The 8,837-nt window shown below is 45.9% G+C and overlaps 1 long non-coding RNA gene across 1 annotated transcript; it reads right to left on the bottom strand.

The window, feature by feature from the left end:
- Positions 1 to 6,791: 6,791 nt before the first annotated feature.
- Positions 6,792 to 7,583, bottom strand: LOC123106915 (uncharacterized). The gene is made up of 2 exons (XR_006451546.1): positions 7,288 to 7,583; positions 6,792 to 7,217 (listed from the first exon to the last, which is right to left on the bottom strand). It is a non-coding gene; the product is annotated as an uncharacterized lncRNA (long non-coding RNA).
- Positions 7,584 to 8,837: the final 1,254 nt, after the last annotated feature.

Genomic DNA, 8,837 nt, shown 5'->3' with positions numbered 1-8,837 from the left:
TAAGATGTTAGGGGATGATCCGGGCCCATCGGTGACGACTGTCCGGGTCGGGTTCGGGGAAGTTTTCGGAAGCGCGAGAGGGGTCGATGCACTGTGCGGAGAGGGTCGGGTGGTTATATCAATCGGACGGCTCCGGATGTGAGGAGGGTTAGGTTGGGTCTGGCGGTGAGTGGTAGTGGGCTGTGCAGAAAGCCTTGTGCTAAGAGGAGAGGAAATAAGGCAGCCCGGCAACCGTTTCCGGGGACCGAAAATGTTCGACGTTTTGACCGACTAAAAGTTGCTATAGCTATGCGTTGGGGCGTCAAACGGACTCTGAATGCGATGAAACTTGGCAGGCGGCCTACTAACAACATAACAACACCGCATGCCAACTTTCATCCCATTCCGAGAGCATTTTCTAACCACTTATAAAATAATATTTCGGACGTGCCACGGGCGCGTGCAAGTGTGACTGGGCTCAGAACGGACAACGGAAAGAACGGGGAGGCCGGGACGGATGCAAGTTTTGAAAACATGATGATGCAATGCACATGATGACATGCCAAGATGGAACACGCAAGCGAATGACATGGCAACGACGGCGAATAACTGGAAGACACCTGGCGCAACGGTCTCGGGGCGTTACAACACTCCACCACTACAAGAGGATCTCGTCCCGAGATTTAGGATGGCACCGGAGGGAAACGGAAGAGGAAGAGAGGAGGTAAAACTAAGTTGCTTCTGGGACAAACGAGTGAAACCATGAACCTTGAGAGGTTGAACAACTTGAAAGAAAGAATACAACGAAGATGAACAAAGTTGAAAAACACTCGTTAGAAAAGAGGAACAAGGAACATTACTAGAACCTTATAGGTTGAAAGACATAAGAAAAAAGGTTGCAATGGACAAGAAGTACATGCAAGCGCTCTGGTTGAAACGAGATGTACAAGGGATTAATGATCGATTACGACAACACCTCGGTCGAAAACGGAAGGCGATAATATGAACTTGGCAAAATGAAAGCACTTGGATGAGAGTCCAGTTAGAAGAGGAATGATAGACACAACACTCCGGTTAAAACAAGATAGAGAAGGAATAAGGATGATATAATTTGGACAGCACTCCGACTATAAATGAAAGGAATTGAATATGAACTTGGGAAGTATTGGATGATACTTTATGAAATTAACAACACACTGCCTCCAAAACTATTGAAAGAATGGCACAATGGGTAAGAACGATTTCAGACAGCACTCCGGTTGAGAAGGGAGGCAAAAACTTGACAGAAAGGGAAGAACTTGAAAAGAGGGCACGACACTCCGGTTAAATGGATAAGCACGAAAAGAACATGATCTTTGACAAAACGAGATGATGGGTGAATATAGCAATAATACAATGCCTCCGGAACGAAAGAATAGAAGTTGGATCGTTGGAAAGGAAAGAATTGAGAAGAAAATGACAACTTCTGCCACAAATGAGCTTGGAAAACACCCTTCCAAGAAGGTTAAAACAGAATTGTTGGAAAACCAACAACGAAACGAATAAGCTTATAGTGGGCTTATGAAAAGCATCTCAAAATTGAGGCGAAATTCTGCCACTAACGAAAACAATAGATTGGATTGATATCAACAAGGAGACGAGAAACTTATTTCACCAGAAGGATAAATGAAGAACTTGGGTCGTTTATAAGCACCATAATTAGCAACAATCCTTAGGGAAAGATTTAGGTGAAATATAACCCAAGATAACTCCAAAGAAGAGATTGATGGATAGCAAAGGATCTCATGAACGAATTGAAAATGATGGGTTTAAAATATGTCATTCCGGACAACTTGTGAATCATGAAACATGAAGGAAGCTGTCAAAACGACATGACACCACCTGAAAAAGATAAGATAGAAAGAATTGCACTTCGGAATGCAATATGAAGAATGCTTGAACTCCTCAAAACAAGACATGTGTTGAGCACCATGTTTATTTGAGAGTATAGCTTGGCAGATCAAAACTTCGAGGGAAATCTTGACAAATAACTGAAGAATGAAAGGAATCCTTGATGAACCACCATGTAGAGCCTCCATGAAGAACTCCGGTAACAAAATGATGATAAAAAGAAAGAGAAGTCGTCAACACAAGGTGAAGCCTTATAATGATTTAGATGGATCTCTGTGGTGATATAATTGCGAGAGCTTGGAACTCTGGGAAAGAAAAGATGAAACAATTGAAAACCGAGAACTTGATGAGCCTCCGGAATAAGGAATTGAATTTACTCGATGAAACAAGAATAAGAATTACATTATGCTTATCCTTCACCAATTTAAATTGATGACAAGCAACGGATTTTTGCATACTACTTATTCTCGTAAAAAGGATTAAGATAGATATAGCGCCAACTTGAAGAGGCCATCAATGAACCACCGGTAGGATTTGGAAACAACGAATGAATTGATATGATAACGAAGGAAGAAGAATCTTTGAACAAACCACCGTAAGAATTGTAAATGAACGAAGTAAAGGGATGAATCACCAGTAAGAATTAGAGAACGAATAAAGATACTTGAGGGAATTTGATACAAGAGAACGAAGAGATCACGAGCTGATTATAGAATATTTGAATGATGCGTCGGAAGAATTCCAGAACTAGAGCTGAAAGCCGAGAATGAATAAATCTTCTAAAATGATGGCCTTCGGAGAATCAAACTGAAAAGAATCTTGAATTGCTCCGGATGGGTGAAAAGAGTTCTCACAATCAAAAACAATTATGAGAGGATGACATCAAGCTAGCACCATGAATCTTTGGAAGAACGGATAAGAATTTAAGAGGAACTCTTCTTCGGTGTTCAGAATTCGAGAATGACGACGAGAAACACCACCTTGAGTTGTTGAGGCACTCCGGAATGGAAATTAGAAAGGTTGAACCAATGATGAAAAGAATGTGAAAGATCTTGGAGAAGGCATTTGACTGATGATAACTCATTCTTACGTCAAACTTTGAAATGAATTTGAAAATAACTCCGGAAAAAATTAGAAGAGTCAGGTAAGATCATGGGAAAAGACCTATGGGTTAGGGCCCACTCAAAAGATACACCGTTAAATGATTTAAAAGATAGATTGCGCCGGTTGAATTAAATGGCTTGAAGCTTGAACGAATGCAGAGTGGAAACATGAATCTTCGAGATATCTTCAGCACTCCGGAACAATTGAATAGCAAGCGAGGAATGATTATGGGGTGCACCGGCATGGGAAAAGCATTTGAAATGAGGAAAAGGATGTGATCAACAAAGCTTGAATGAGAAGAAAAAGAGAACGAAGAATGATGAACTTGAAGCTCCGTTAGTATCTTCATGAGAATCACCAGATACGAACATTGAAAGAAAAGAATGAAGAGACTTCACATGAATAAAATGGATACTTGATTAAGAAATCCGAGTCCTTGAAGAAAAAAGGGTGTGAGGGCGGGAAAAACAAAGACAACTTGGAACGGATGAAATGGACACCATTGAGAAGAACTGATAATTGATCTTACGGATGGGCAGAATAATGGGATCATCTCAAAGAGAAGCACGCCGGTTGGAAATAGAATTGGGATGACAATCTCAATAAATAAGAAGGATTAGTGTTCACATAGAAATATGAGAACACCGCTTAGGAAAGTATGGAATCACCACTTGACATTGAAGCAACTCGAATACCATAACAAAAACAAAAACAAAGGATTGACTTAGGAAATAAGCCGGAAACAAACATATGATAGATCCCATAACGTATCATGTGTCTGTTGGAAAGATATTCTATGAGCTACTTGAATTCTCACTTATAAACTCCCGAAACTTTCTGGTTATGCAATCAGGTGTTGGGGATACAGGGGAAGCATAATATCTCACCCAAAATTAGCAAATCCTACATCCAGCTGTATCCATCCTTCAACACATAACCAAGAAACCTTCGGAAATCATTTACCTCAACCTTCGAAAATCATCCGTTATACGAGTTATGGCAATACTCCCGAACTCCCGCCCCAGTACTGGGTGGCGTCGAGGTTATCTCACCAACAACTGCATAAAAGAGATTTTCGATGTCGGCGAACTCAGGTATTCCAGAACTGCAACGATAAAATTGTGAGGACAACACCTAGGAGCTCAACTCCCCGGGACACTGCCACAGCCCCCAAAATGTCAGGAGGCACCAAGAACAATGTTCTCGTCACAAAACCATCGGAACGATCCCAAGATACCTGCGTGATCCTAAAAAATCATGAAATTTGAGGAGAGAAGAGTCAAAACTCTACGTCAGGAGGCCTCACCAGAGCGACGAAGGGACCGAGGAGTAAAAAGAATCCTACTCTCCAATATATATAATGCTAAGACTCAAAACATTTTGTTCTAGACTCAACAACGTCAGCGATTCAATCAAGTAGAGGGCTCCTAAGTCGGGGGAGGCTCTGATTACCAACTTGTAACACCCACAATGCGGCTATATCTCCCACGTGTCGGGGCATGACTTAGAGGCATAGCCGCATGGTAGGCAAGTCGCAAGAGGGGTAATCTTTACACATCCCATGTACTGAATAGGAAAGGGATAAAGAGTTGGCTTACAATCGCCACATCACACAAATACAAGTTAAATATACATCATCCAGAATACAATCAAGGTCCGGCTACAGAACCAAAATAAAAGAAGACAACCCCAATTGCTAGATCCCCGATCGTCCCAACTGGGCTCCACTACTGATCAACAGGAAACGAAAACAACACAACAAACACGATCTTCATTGAGCTCCCACTTGAGCTAGGTTGCATCATCTGTACTGGCATCATCGGCACCTACAACTGTTTGGAAGTATCTGTGAGCCACGGGGACTCAGCAATCTCACACCCGCGAGATCAAGACTATTTAAGCTTATGGGTAGGAAAGGGTAGTGAGGTGGAGCTGCAGCAAGCACTAAGCATATATGGTGGCTAACATACGCAAATAAGAGCGAGAATATAAGCAACGCAATGGTCGAAAAGCTAGAAGTGATCAAGAAGTGATCCTAAAACTACTTACGCACAAACATAACTCCAAAGCCGTGTTCACTTTCCGGACTCCACCGGAAAGAGACCATCACGGCTACACACGCGGTTGATGCATTTTAATTAAGTTAAGTTTCAAGTTCTCTACAATCGAACATTAATCAAATTCCCATCTGCCCATAAACGCGGGCACGGCTTTCGAAAGTTCAAAACCCTGCAGGGGTGTCCCAACTTAGCCCATCACAAGCTCTCACGGTCAACGAAGGATATTCCTCTCCCAGGAAGACCCGATCAGATTTGGAATCCCGGTTACAAGACATTTCGACAATGGTAAAACAAGACCAGCAAGACCACCCGATGCGCCGACATCCCGATAGGAGCTGCACATATCTCGTTCTCAGGGCAACACCAAATGAGACATCCTACGAGTAAAACCAAACCTCAAGTTTCCCTGAGGTGGCCCCGCAGTCTACTCGGTTCGGACCAACACTTTGACAAGCACTGGCCCAGGGGGTTAAAATAAAGATGACCCTCGGGAGCGCGACTCCCAAGGGAAAAGTAGGTGGTGGTGAGGTAAATGGTAAAACGAAGGTTGGGCCTTGCTGAAGGAGTTTTATTCAAAGCGAACTGTCAAGGGGTCCCCATAACACCCAACCGTGTAAGGAACGCAAAATCAAGGAACATAACACCGGTATGACGGAAACTAGGGCGGCAAGAGTGGAATAAAACACCAGGCATAAGGCCGAGCCTTCCACCCTTTACCAAGTATATAGATGCATTAAAGTAAATAAGATATAATAATGATATCCCAACATATCCATGTTCCAAACATGGACAAACTTCATCTTCACCTGCAACTAACAACGCTATAAGAGGGGCTGAGCAAAGCGGTAACATAGCCAAACAACGGTTTGCTAGGAAGGGTGGGTTAAAGGCTTGACATGGCAATATGGGAGGCTTGATATGCAAGTGGTAGGTATCGCGGCATAGCAATATATTGAGCAACTAGCAAGCAAAGATAGAAGTGATTTCGAGGGTATGGTCATCTTGCCTGAGATCCCGCAAGGAAGAAGAACGAGTCCATGAAGAAGACAAACGGACGTAGTCGAACGAATCCTCACAACTCCAGAATGGAACCGAAGCCAATGAGAGAAGCGATCCGGAAAGAAGCAAACAACATAGTAAACAACCATCACATAACCATGGCATGATGCACAACCAAGTATGATGCATGTCCGGTTTAATGAGGCATGGCATGGCAAAGTGCACAAACAATACTGCAAATTAAGTGGAGCTCAATATGCACGAGTTGCATATTGACGGAACACCACATTCAAGTATTTAGTTCGATCTCGTTTATGTACCCAACAATATTAAATGTTTATTAGCATGGCAAGGGGTGAAGCATAAGTAAACTACACATCTAGGCAAGTTTAGATGAGGCCGGAACAACAAGCAACAAGTCCGGAAAAACCTCATGTGCAATATTTTAGGTTTGGTACTGTTCTGCCCTAAACCATATTTTAGAGTTTTTAAACATGCAAAGCAAGTACACCATGTTAAACTAGGCATTTTTCCTACCCCATTTACATATAAAGTTTATTAAGTTTGGAGCTACGGTTATTAAGTTATGAATTAAAGCATTTTAACATGTTATTTAAGCAAATTAAAGCAAAAATCATTTAAACATTTCAAACATAGATGAAAGTGGAATATTATGAAACTAGATGAAATTCTAGTCATTTTAAGTATATAAAATATTTTAATCCGATGCACGGTTATTTAGTTGTGAGCATTTCAATATGATGGCATATCCTGTAAATATGTAATGACCAGGTTAAATGATAAATTCGCAGAACTGAAAAAAAATCACATCAGGCCGTAACTAGCTGGCCCAACAATGAAAAAAAACAGGAGGGCCCTTGGGGCTCATCCATGGGCCAAGCCCAGCTGGCGAAGAGGGAGGCCGGCAGGGGAAAACGACTCGGTCAACGCGAGGCAGGGGAGCGGGGATCAAACGAACTGCTCGTTCTCTGGCTCGGCTCGGTGCAAAAGGAAGCAGAGACCACGGGGATGGCCATGGCGAAGCAGGGACGTCCGGGACGATGGCGGCGCGGCTGCAGAAGCCTGGGACGGCGGCGTCTTGGACCCAGTAGCAGAGCGATCTAGATCGGGACCCACCTCGGTGAACAACGAGGGCAGCGGCGCCATGGCGATCGACGGCCACACCTGCAGGGATGGGAGGCAAGGAATTTGAGAGAGAGAGAGCAGCGGGGAAGGAGGAGAAGGAGGGCACGACCTGGTTGTTTAGGTCATCGGAGGGCGAGGTCGCCGACAGCAGGTCGAGCTCCTGCTCAAGGAAGGAGGTGCTCGAGGTGGTGCTTCGGCACGGGAGTTTGAGGCTGCGGGGTCGACGAATGGCAATGGCGGCGCGGCAGGTGAAGCAGAGGAGGCCAAGGCGTCATGGCGGGGAACGCCCTTTGGTGGTGGTGCTCCGATGAGCCTCGGGCGGCGCACACCGGCGAGGACGACGGGGACAAGGAGAGGCCGAGGCGCAGCCACTGGTTCCAGCAAACTCCGAACGGAGCAGCAGGGACCTGCAGAGGAATAGAGAGAGAGAGCTGAGAGACAGAGAGAGAGAAACGAGACGGAAGGAAGAGAAGGGCGCGACGGGGGCCTGCCTGCTGGCTTTCTCCGGCGTGGTGGCGAGGACGTGGTGGCGGGGTCGAGGTTGGAGGCGCGCGACGACGGGCGAGCTCGAGCGCATGGGCGGAGGAGCATGACACAGGGGCTCGGGTGCTGCTGCTCGTCGCCGGCGGGGAGGAACGGATGGCTGTGCGAGATGGAAGCGCACGGGAGGAGGTGAGGTGCGGCCAGCGGGCGGAGGAGAAGAAGCCGAGCGCTGGTCAGGGAGCTTCTACTCCGGTGAAGATCCGGCAGGGCTCGGCCCGGGCGTGCTGGTGGCCTCGATCCCGACGAGGTCGAGCGGGGATGTGGCTGGAATCAAGGAGAGATGGGGATCGATGGATTTGGAAGTCTCGGTGATGGCTGGTTGGTGCGAAGGGGATCCCGAGGGGATTTGGTGGAGTGGCAGCGCGAGACGGGATGGATGGGACAAACCTCCTAGGTTTTAGTGTTAGACTAGTTTAGGACTAGGGGTTGGACTATATATAGCAATAGGATTTTTGGGTAGGGGCTAAACCAGTCCGTTTGATCTAAATTGGATGGTCGAGAGAAAAAAATAGGTAGGGAGTCCAAATAACAAAACGGAGATGGTTTAAAGATGTTAGGGGATGATCCGGACCCATCAGTGATGACTGTCTGGGTCAGGTTCGGGGAAGTTTTCGGACGCGCGAGAGGGGTCGATGCACTGTGTGGAGAGGGTCAGGTGGTTATATCAATCGGATGGCTCTGGATGTGAGGAGGGTTAGTGTCAGGACCCCGACTCAATGCCACATCGATCTAGCATGTAACACCTCATATCTCTTTGTGGCCTCACGCACGGTATTCCCACGGGTGTCGCCTTACCTTTGCCCGGGACCGTTTGCGCCTTTTGGCACACGTATATGACAGTGTCACTAGCATCCATATGATAAGGAGCCCGGGCTGACATGGCTAGTCGTAAACCCAAAGTGGCACAGACTTACAGGGACAGGCATTCATGACCCAGCATCGAACGTGTCGGTCATCAGCGAGTGAATCCAGGCTGTAGCACTGGGCTAGCAGGACTCCGGTGAACCGGGCTGTAGCGGGCTAACAGGACTCCGGTATTCATCGCGTGACATTTCCCCGAAGGGACAGACACAGGAACGAAGAAGGACACATGCCGGCCAGCCTAAGTGTTCCGGA

Source organism: Triticum aestivum, chromosome 5A (genome assembly GCF_018294505.1).
Source record: "Triticum aestivum cultivar Chinese Spring chromosome 5A, IWGSC CS RefSeq v2.1, whole genome shotgun sequence".
In the NCBI taxonomy this organism is placed as follows: Eukaryota; Viridiplantae; Streptophyta; class Magnoliopsida; order Poales; family Poaceae; genus Triticum; species Triticum aestivum.
This window is presented reverse-complemented; position numbering and strand designations above follow the sequence as displayed.